The 11,665-nt window shown below is 43.4% G+C and overlaps 1 non-coding gene across 1 annotated transcript; it reads right to left on the bottom strand.

Annotated features, from left to right (window-relative positions):
* Window positions 1-2,412: 2,412 nt before the first annotated feature.
* LOC142751365 (small nucleolar RNA SNORA26) lies at window positions 2,413-2,503 on the bottom strand. The gene has a single exon (XR_012882911.1). It is a non-coding gene; the product is annotated as a small nucleolar RNA SNORA26 (small nucleolar RNA).
* Between the last annotated feature and the right edge of the window lie 9,162 nt (window positions 2,504-11,665).

The following is an 11,665-nucleotide window of genomic DNA, read 5'->3' as shown; positions in this document are numbered from 1 at the left end:
ACCTGTGGGGTCAAAATGATCGCTGCACCACTAGATGAGGTCCTTTATGGGTGTAGTTTCCAAAATTGGATCTTTTTGGGGGTGTTTCTTATGTTTTGGCACCTCAAGATCTTTGCAAACCTATAATGGTGCCTGGAAAACATCCTAATAAAAATAAGTCTTCTTCTTTTCTTAGTCCTGTGTTTGAGTCAAGTAGGACACTAGGGCCACATATGGGCTATTTCTAAAAATAATGAGTTTTGATTAATTTTTTTTTACAATTCATCTTTATTATTCTTTCATTTTTGTGAAACACCTAAAGGGTTAAAAATGTTTTTGTTTTTTTTAATGCTGTTTTGAATACATTAAAGGAAGCCGTTTTTAAAATTGTATGGTTTATGGGGAATTTCTATTATATAGACCTCCTCAAAGCCATTTCAGATCTGAATTGGTGCCAGAAAAATTCTATTTTGAAAATGATCTTGAAAATTAAAAAAATTGCTTCTGATCTTATAAACCTTCTATAACGTCTTTAACTCCTTAACGCCGAAGGATGGATATATCCATCCTCAGCCGCTGCTAGTTCGCGCAGGAGGACGGATATATCCATCCTGTGATGACGCGGGTACTGCCACTGTACCCACGCGATCAGCGGCAGGAGCACGGCTGGCTCATGCTGCAACTGCCGGAATCGAAGCGCGCTCCGATTCCGGCAGTTTAACCCATTAAATGCCGCTGTCAATAGTGACAGCGGCATCTAATGTGTTTGACAGAGGGAGGGAGCTCCCTCTGTCACCCAATCGGCGCCCCCGCAAACAAATCGTGGGTCGCCGTCGGGTTTCCATGACAGCCGGGGGTCTAACAAAGACCCCCAGGTCTGTCTTCCGCAACTGCCTGTTAGGCGATGCCGGAGGCATGACCTAATAGGTTGCCTGTCAGTTTTAGACTGACAGGCAATAATGCTTTGGTATACGAAGTATACCAAAGCATTATATATGCGATCGGCACATCGCATAGTGAAGTCCCCTGGTGGGACTTAAAAAAAAAAAATGTCAATCAGTTAAATAAAGTTTGTGGAAAAAGAAAAAAATAATTACAGTCAAAATCAAATAAAACAACTTTTTTTGCCCAAAAAGTGGTTTTATTCAATAAAAGTGTCAAAACAAATAACACATACACATATATGGTATCCCTGCGATTGTAACAACTTGACCAATAAAATGGACACATTAAATAAACTGCCGGATCAACGGCGTCCAAAAAAAACGCAAAAAACAACGGCAAAATTCTCTCTTTTCTCCCATTCCCCCCATAAAAAATAAAATAAAAGTTAATCTATAAGTCCTATGTACCCCAAAATGGTACTAATGAAAACTACACATTGGCCCGCAAAAATCAAGCCCACATACGGCCACATCGACGGAAAAATAAAAAAATGACGGCTCTTGGAACGCGGCGATGGAAAAACAAGTAATTTTTTGTGCAAACGTAGGAAAACATATAAAACCTTTACATATTTGGTATCCCCGTAATCGTGCCGACCCATAGAATAAAGATAACATGTTATTTACGCTGCATAGTAAACGGCGTAAATTTATAACGTGAAAATTAATGCTGGAATAGCTGCTTATTTTCAATTCTCTCCTAAAATAAAGTTAATAAAAGTTAATCAATATATTGTAAGCATCTAAAAATGGTACAATTACAAAATACAACTCGTCCCGCAAAAAACAAGCCCTTATACGGCTATGTCGACAGAATAAAAAAAAAGTTACAACTCTTGGAATGCGACCATGAAAAAACAAAAAATAATCCTTGGCCATTAACGTGCAAAATGGCCCGGTCATTAAGGGGTTAAAAAAATGAATGGACGTTTACAAATAATGCTAACATAAAGTAGACATAATGGTAAATGTTAATTACTAACTATTTTGTTTGGGATGACTATCTGTCTTACAAGCAGAGAATTTAAATTTAGATAATTAAACATTTTAAAAAATATTCAATACATTTTAATGTTTTTTTACAAACACATTTTAAACACAGAAAGTATCAAGCAAAATGCATCAGTGACATGAAGTTCAATGTGTCATGAAAAAAACGAAGTCAGAATTGCTTTGATAAGTAAGGCCGGGCTCCCACGGGTCGGATACGCTGCGTAAAAATTACGCAGCGTATCCGACCTGGAACCCGCAGCACCTTCTGTCCTCAAAAACGCACCATATTGTGGACAATGCTCATACTTAACCCCTCCCGCTTCTCTGCACGTAGTCCTGCCTCCTGTGATAATGTTGCAGGCCATGAGACGCTGCAGCCTGTGGTTGGCTGCAGCAGTAACATGGGATGCAACTTCATCCCAGGTGGCCGGACTGCAGGAAGGAGAGACTTATGGGTAAGTATGATTTTTGCGGAGAAATGACTTATTTTGGGTGTGCACGTAATCTGGTAGAGAATTATTTTACAGAATTTAATTTACCCTATTTTCAACTTCTCTTACATCATTGGCTGCTGCTTAATAGGGCAATGTTACCCACATAGATTGAGCCTTTGCATGCATGTACTATACAAGTAGTTTAGACACTATCGGAGGACTAGCATTGCTCTTGAATAGATTAGGCTTTTTTTTTTTTTACCACACGTGTTTTATTAATTAGCCCTATGATGTAGTCTGCTCCTGAATATAAGACTCCATTCATTTTTGTAACCTCGGATGATCCAGATTATGATAATTATTATTCCAGGTTCCTGGTAAATTCAGAGAATGTGTCATGAAGCCAAGTTTCCACTTGCAGCTTACGTGTGAGCATGTTTCCACTGGCACTAGGACATCTACTTTGCATTGATCTCTGAATCTCTGAATTCTATTTAAATAACCTTATTATCTTTTTAATTAGCTTTGAAACCTTTTCTTTGCAAGGTGCTAAATATAACAGCAAGCATGTCTTCTCCATTTATTACATTTACCAGCCTGACTTTTTTATGTGTCTTAAAATGTATTTTATATCTGATTGATTCATTGTCTTCATCCTGGTGCCATCCCTTCTTCAGGTAAGCGACACACATGCATCCGGCAGCTGTAAAAGAAAATGTCATTCATCAGACCAGGCCACTTTTTATTAATTGCTCCATGGCCCAGTTCTGAGACTCATTTGACCATCGTAGGTGCTTTCGGCGGTGGACAGGTGTCAGCATGAGCACTATGACTAGTCTGCGGTCATCCAGCCCCAAATACAGAAAGCTGCAATGCACTCTGTGTTCTGAAACTTTTCTATTATAGCATTTTCAGAAATTTGTGCTTCAGTAGCTTTTCTTTGGGATTGAACCAGACCGGCTATCCTTCGCACCCCACATGCATCAATGAGCCTTGGACACCCATGAGCCTGTAGCTGGTTCACCAGTTGTCCTACCTTGGACCACTTTTGGTAGTCACTAACCACTGCTTACCGGTAACACTCCATTGGACCTTCAGTTTTGGATATAGTTGTCTAGCCATTACAATTTGGCACTTGTCAAAGTCGCTCAGATCTTTACACTTGCCCATAGAAATCCACAGCGCCGCATCTAGCAGATTTAATAGATTTTTCTTTTAAATCTTTAGTTTATAGAAGAAATTGCTCAGGCTTTGTGGCTAGCTTTTGGACCCACTGATCCTTTTTCAATCCAAAGAGTACACAACGACAAGTATAGACAGAGGTGAGGGCCCTCTGTGATCCCATCATTGATCTTTACTATGGGGCCCCCTCTCTTCCTTGTACGCCACTGCTTCCGTTTTAGGTTTACATAGAAACATCTTGCAACAATATATTCTAATGTGTAGCCACAATAATACATATCAAGCAGTAAAACTGATATATAGTATTGCAGTGCTAATCATGCAGTTATTTACATACAGTACATGATTTTTGGGTTCATAAGGTTTAAACCATCTGCAAGATTAAATACACCAGGTAAATATATATATTACAGATAGTGAAAAATATGGTTCTATTGTTTTATTGGCCAGACATTTGCCAGAAGGAGGGCATTAAGCGAGCAAGGTTTACGTTGGGATACCTTTTCTTCAATTCTATTGATAAGCATTGTTGATTAGGATTTCAATACAACTAGTTGGCACAAAAAAAAATGCATACTGCACGCGATGCGCATTTGAGACTTAATTTGGCAATTTACACAGTATTGGTTCACAATTGTAGCGGCTCTGAGGGGAAATGATAAAAGAAACCACCAAGAAGTGACCCCATTTTGGATATTACGCCCCTCAATGCATTTAGCAAAGGATGTAGTGAGCATTTTGACCATAAATTAGTTTTCCATAAATTAATGTGCAGCGAATGATGCAAAGTGAGAATTGGAATTTTTCCCCAGAGGTGCCATTTTAGTTACAAATATGTTGTGCTTAGCTTGTGTCACTGGAGACACACACACCCCATAAATTGTTAAGTGGGTTCTCCCGAGTATGACAATGCCATATAATATGACGTAAACTGTTGTTTGGGCACACTGTAGTGCCCAGAAGGGAGGGAGGGCTATTTGGCTATTGGAGCGTGGATTTTGCATTGTAGTAATTTTGTTTGGAGTTTCACTGGTTTTTCAGTTTATAATGTGAGGGCATATGTAAGCTATGCGAAGAACAACAGGGCATAATAAGGTGGTATTATAATAGGATGAATAAATAATAAAAATAATCTATAGTTGTTTGGTACGCTATGAAGCAATCATTCATACACAGGCCAGGTTTTTCGGGGCAGGTGTTGCACTGATTAATGGTGTCCATGCTTATCTCCCTTTTGGAACACACTCTGTAGCTTTTTTTGGGACCTCCCCTTCTTTGCAGTCTGGGTAACTTCGGTGGGAAATTGTTGTCCTGGTACAATACTGGCGCCCTTGCTTCCAGCAGATGTGCATGGGCCCTCCCTTTCCTGGTTCCCAAATATTAGGACCTTGATAACCACTTCTTGAAACTAAAGGAATGTTCCCTTCTGGCCTGCACATCAGGATGCATTTTGATCCCTGACTTACAAGAGCCATAACTTTTTTTTATTTTTCCCTCAACATATTTTTTTGTCCGTAAGAGCTGTAGTCTTTATTGGTTCTATTTTGGAGTACATGAAACTTTGTGATCACTATTTACTCCATTTTATTTGGAGGAAAGGTTACCAAAATCTATTGTGGCATTGTGCTGTATTTTTTTTTTCCATAGCGTTCACCGTGTGGTATAAATGACATGTTAACTTTATTCGGTTGGACAGTACACTTATAGCTATACCAAATTTATATAATTTTTTTTTACTACTTTTTCAAAACAAAAATATTTTTGTCGCCATATTCTGATTGGTTGTTATGGGCAACTACTACACATTTCGTTTGCACAAGTTTTGATCAATTTCTCTCTATGTTCTAAAAAAGGCAGTGATATTCTACCTCTCTTTATAATAATCAGATTTCAGAAGTTTCCAGGCTGTAAAATATGAACAAGTTGATCATAAGAATAGAGAAGTAATTTTTTCTTCTGTACTTATAAATACTTTAGTAATGCCAGAATATCAGGCAGTTCCCTGAAAAAATGCAGGAAAAACCAAGAGTGACCTTTAAATTGGAGAATTTATGAGGTTCTATTAAATCAGAACAGGACTATGTGTCAGAAACGAAAGCGTGCGGGGTGAATTTTGCAGTGTAATGGAAATGTTTCATTAGATGTTCTTTTACTTATATACATGACATAGTTTCGTTTCATAATCTGGATTATAGCTATGTTAGTGTGTTTCAGTTAACATATCGCATCATTCTAGCTATGTTACCTCACAGTTCTGTAATTGAAGAACGTAAGAGCTCAATTGTAACCATGCAATCATCTGTTATCGACGGCAGGTATCGGAATAAAATGTGAGTTACCATCTGCTTCACTTTTTAGAACCAGCCAAACTAATCTACGTGCTCGCTGAGAAACAGGTGCTGTATCCAGTTAACAGTAGAAATGTTCAAATTTCTTATAGTTCATGGAAAAGATGACACTGATAAAATAGCTCTCTGTAAATATTCTTTGTATTTGGAGAAAATATAACAGCCAGTAAGCTAGCTACCAACTGCTTAACCATGTTGCTTGGCCCGAGCAGTTAGCCACACAACAATGCCCCATTTGGCTTCCCAGGTTAGTTCACTTCCGGCACTCTGGTGGCTTTTAGGTCTACTGTGAACATATTTATCTATGACCATCTGTTAGAATCTTCTGACCTTATTAATGAATTAATATCTTCTTGGAGTTTGTGAACTGGGTCATTTACCTGTTACTGACTGAATATAATAATAATAATTATAATAATAATCATTATAAATCATTTCAATCATAATAATAATACTTGTAATATGTATTATAGTAGTCTGGGTTGGTTGTTTATGTCATACTGAAATTAAATCAGAATAGCAGGAGGTCAACATATACTCCATGTTTATGCCACTAGAGTCAGCATCACTCCATAGATAATCTGGAAAGTAATTGTAGCTGTTCTTTAAAAAGTAAAAATTTTATTTATTTTAATGTAAACCATGGCCTGTAAATTTATCCATAAAAGGATATTTGCGATTAAGGGTGGCAACCTTTAAATTTTTTGGGGAGATCTGCTGCTTCGATTTTGGCAAACGGTGTAAAGTATCTGCCAGGCACAGCTTCGGGGTTAACTCCCAGAACTAATCAGTCAGCACCTGAGAATACATCCCTGAGACTGACTCCTGCTTCCACCATTCAGGCTGGCAGGCTTAGGAGTGGGAGAGCCTATCGTAACCTGGCCAGACTCAGCTAGCTCCCGCCCTCGGTCTATTTAAGCCTGCACTTCCTGTCCCTCGGTGCTTGTGATTCTTTCCTTGTGGTTTCCTGGCCCAGCTACAGCTCCTGCTATTTTTGATCCTGCTCCATACAGACCCTGGCTTACCGACTACTCTTCTGCTTTTCGTCTTGTACCTCGCACACTCCTGGCTTGACTCGGCTCGTTCACCACTCTGGTTGCTCACGTTGTTGCCGTGGGCAACGGCCCCTTTTCCTTGCTTGTGTTCCTTTGTATGTTTGTCGTGTTTGTCGTGCACTTACTGAGCGCAGGGACCGCCGCCCAGTTGTACCCCGTCGCCTAGGGCGGGTCGTTGCAAGTAGGCAGGGACAGAGTGGCGGGTAGATTAGGGCTCACTTGTCCGTCTCCCTACCCCCTGCCATTACATAATCACAAGCCCATACCTAGTCTACCCCTGGTCCCTGACACCACTATGGATCCCCGTGAGACCCTGGCTCAGCAAATGCAGGGTCTCTCCCTACAGGTCCAGGCCCTGGCTAAGAGGGTCAACCAGCCTGATGCTACCCTGGTAGTTCCCCTCACCGCACCTCTTGAACCCCACCTCAAGTTGCCCGACCGGTTCTCAGAGGACCGGAGGGCTTTTCTCTCCTTTCGGGAGAGTTGTAGGCTTTACTTTCATTTAAAGCCTCATTCCTCAGGTTCTGAGAGCCAGCGGGTGGGTATAATTATGTCCCGGCTCCAGGAAGGGCCCCAAGAGTGGGCCTTCTCCTTGGCTCCTGACGCCCTTGAACTTTCCTCCGTTGATTGTTTCTTTTCTGCTCTAGGACTTATTTATGACGAGACTGACAGGACTGCCTTTGCCGAGAGTCAGCTGGTGACCTTAAGTCAGGGTAAGAGACCTGTTGAGGAGTATTGCTCTGACTTTCGGAAGTGGTGCGTAGCTTCTCGGTGGAATGACCCTGCCTTAAGGTGCCAGTTTAGGTTGGGTCTGTCGAATACCCTGAAAGACCTGCTAGTTAGCTATCCCTCTTCTGACTCCCTAGACCAGGTTATGGCTTTAGCGGTACGACTTGACCGATGTCTCAGGGAACGACAACGTGAACGTTTATGTGTTTTCTCCTCCGACTCCCCCATGATGCCTCCCGAAGCTCCGTTGCTTCGTTCCTCCCCGAAAGATTCAGAGATACCTATGCAACTCGGGGCCTCCTTGTCCCCCCAACAACGTAGAGAATTCCGCAGGAAGAATGGTCTCTGCTTCTACTGTGGGGACGACAAGCATCAAGTAAACAACTGTCCTAAGCGTAAGATTGCAGCCAGAGAACTTCCGCGTCTAAGTGATCATCGGGGAGGTCACTTGGGCGCACAGGTATTTCCCGTAAATATGAAACGTACCATATATATCGGCGTACAAGACGACTTTTTACACCCTTAAAAAAATGTCAAAAGTGCGGGGTCGTCTTATATGCCAGATATTGTCTTGTACACAGGTTGTGTGTTACCTTGTGAGCCTGCAGTCCGGTACACAGGCTCCCGGGATGCACGGAATCCGCCACGGATCTGAGGGAAGCCGGTATTAGCCGCCAGGGAACATCTCTGTAAGATCCTGTAAGCCTCCGTAGATCTCCCTTTCCTCTCATTCCCTGCCTCTCAGATCTCGCGCGATGAAGCAGCCTATCTGCGCATGCGCGAGTTCAAAGAGACAGAGAGTCCTGGGTCCTGCCGCCGATGGCCATAGTGAAGCGCTCCTGCACGAAATGGCGAGTATATCTTAAATTCTATATTTTAAGGGTAAAAGTTGGGGGTCGTCTTATACGCCCAGTCGTCTTATACGCCGCCATATACGGTACTAAGATCTTGCTTCCCTTTCAGGTCTCTTTTGGTGGTAGGTCTGCTACTAGCAGTGCCTTCGTGGATTCAGGGTCCTCTACTAATATCATGTCTGTGGAATTTGCTATGTCCCTTGCTATGCCTCTGATTGATTTGCCTAAACCTGTCCCGGTAGTGGGTATCGACTCCACTCCTCTTGCTAATGGTTATTTTACACAGCATACCCCTGTTTTTGAACTCCTTGTTGGCTCCATGCATTTGGAGCAATGCTCTGTACTGTTGATGCAGGGATTATCGTACGATTTGGTTCTAGGTCTTCCCTGGTTGCAGTTGCATAATCCTACGTTTGACTGGAATACAGGGGAGCTAACCAAATGGGGTAATGAATGTTGCACGTCATGTTTTTCTGTTAATTCTATTTCTCCCCCTAAGGAGGCGAATACGCTACCCGAGTTTATTCAGGACTTCGCTGATGTTTTCTCTAGGGAGGCCTCCGAAGTGTTACCTCCTCATAGAACATACGATTGCGCTATCGAATTGGTACCAGGAGCTAAGCTTCCTAAGGGTAGGATATTTAATCTTTCTTGTCCCGAACGTGAAGCTATGAGAGTGCATATCCAGGAATCCCTGGCCAAGGGTTACATTCGTCCCTCTTCTTCTCTGGTAGGTGCTGGCTTCTTCTTCGTGGGGAAGAAGGATGGTGGTCTTAGGCCATGCATTGACTACCGTAGCCTGAATAAGGTCACGGTAAGGAACCAGTATCCCCTTCCTTTGATTCCTGATCTCTTTAATCAGGTTCAGGGGGCCCAATGGTTTTCTAAATTGGATCTACGGGGGGCGTATAACCTTATTCGCATCAAAGAGGGGGATGAGTGGAAGACTGTGTTTAACACGCCCGAAGGCCATTTCGAATACCTCGTCATGCCCTTTGGGTTGTGTAATGCCCCTGCGGTCTTCCAGAATTTCATAAATGAGATTTTGAGAAATTACCTGGGGATTTTTCTGGTAGTGTACCTTGATGACATACTGGTGTTTTCTAAGGACTGGTCCTCCCACATTGAGCATGTCAGGAAGGTGCTCCAGGTCCTTCGGGAAAACAAACTGTTTGCCAAAACCGAAAAATGTGTGTTTGGGGTACAGGAGATTCCATTTTTGGGTCAAATCCTCACTCCTCATGAATTCCGCATGGACCCCGCCAAGGTTCAGGCTGTGGCAGAATGGGTCCAACCTGCCTCCCTGAAGGCGTTACAGTGTTTTTTGGGGTTCGCTAATTATTACAGGAGATTTATTGCTAACTTCTCGGTCATCGCTAAGCCCCTTACGGACCTCACTCGCAAAGGTGCTGATCTCCTCCACTGGCCTCCTGAGGCTGTCCAGGCTTTTGAGGTCCTTAAGAAGTGCTTTGTCTCGGCCCCGGTGCTGCTTCAGCCCAACCAAATGGAGCTATTTATCGTGGAAGTTGACGCATCTGAGGTGGGAGTGGGGGCTGTCTTGTCCCAGGGTACCAGGTCCCTCACCCATCTCCGCCCCTGTGCCTACTTCTCCAGGAAGTTTTCGCCAACTGAAAGTAACTATGATATTGGCAACCGCGAACTCTTAGCCATTAAATGGGCATTTGAAGAGTGGCGCCACTTCCTGGAGGGGGCTAGGCACCAGGTAACGGTCCTTACCGACCACAAGAATCTGGTTTTCCTAGAATCTGCCCGGAGGCTAAACCCGAGACAAGCTCGATGGGCGTTATTTTTTACCAGATTCAATTTTTGGGTTACCTATAGGGCTGGGTCTAAAAATATTAAGGCTGATGCACTGTCGCGTAGCTTCACGGCCAGCCCTCCTTCGGAGGAAGATACTGCTTGTATTTTGCCTCCAGGTATAATAATTTCCTCGATCGATTCTGATTTAGTCTCTGATATTGCTGCTGATCAAGGTGCAGCTCCCGGGAACCTTCCTGAGAACAAGCTGTTTGTTCCCCTGCAATTCCGGCTAAGGGTACTTAGGGAAAATCATGACTCCGCACTATCTGGCCATCCAGGCATCCTGGGTACCAAACACCTCATTACCAGAAATTATTGGTGGCCTGGGTTGCCTAAAGACGTTAAGGCCTACGTCGCCGCTTGTGAGGTTTGTGCTAGGTCCAAGACTCCCAGGTCCCGACCAGCGGGCTTACTGCGTTCGTTGCCCATTCCCCAGAGACCTTGGACACATATCTCCATGGATTTTATCACCGATTTGCCTCCATCCCAAGGCAAGTCGGTGGTGTGGGTGGTGGTGGACCGCTTCAGTAAGATGTGCCACTTTGTGCCCCTCAAGAAACTTCCCAACGCCAAAACGTTGGCTACCTTGTTTGTCAAACACATCCTGCGTCTCTATGGGGTCCCTGTCAATATTGTTTCGGACAGAGGGGTACAATTTGTTTCATTGTTTTGGAGAGCCTTCTGTATGAAGTTGGGGATTGATCTGTCCTTCTCCTCTGCCTTCCATCCTGAAACCAATGGCCAAACGGAGAGGACTAATCAATCTCTGGAACAATACTTAAGGTGTTTTGTCTCTGACTGTCAATTTGATTGGGTCTCTTTCATTCCCCTCGCCGAATTTTCCCTTAATAACCGGGTCAGTAACTCGTCAGGGGTCTCTCCTTTTTTTTTGTAATTTTGGGTTTAATCCACGGTTCTCCTCCGTTTCACCTGGTAGTTCCAACAATCCCGAGGTAGAGGTCGTTCATCGGGAACTGTGCCCAGGTTCAGAAAAACCTAGAGGTGTCCCAGAGCGTACAAAAAACTCAGGCTGATAAAAAACGTTCTGCTAACCCCCTGTTTATGGTCGGGGATCTGGTGTGGTTGTCGTCTAGGAACTTGCGTCTCAAGGTTCCGTCCAAGAAGTTTGCTCCCCGGTTTATTGGGCCGTATAAGGTCATTGAGGTCCTCAATCCTGTCTCCTTCCGGCTGGAGTTACCGCCGTCTTTTCGGATACACGACGTGTTTCATGCCTCCCTCCTCAAACGCTGCTCCCCGTCCTTGGCTCCCTCGAGGAGACCTCCTGTTCCCATCCTCACCCCGGAGGGGGTGGAATTCGAGGTGGCC

Source organism: Rhinoderma darwinii, chromosome 3 (assembly GCF_050947455.1).
Source record: "Rhinoderma darwinii isolate aRhiDar2 chromosome 3, aRhiDar2.hap1, whole genome shotgun sequence".
Classification (NCBI taxonomy): Eukaryota; Metazoa; Chordata; class Amphibia; order Anura; family Rhinodermatidae; genus Rhinoderma; species Rhinoderma darwinii.
The sequence above is the reverse complement of the archived record's forward strand: the minus strand, read 5'-3'. Positions and strand labels throughout refer to the sequence as shown.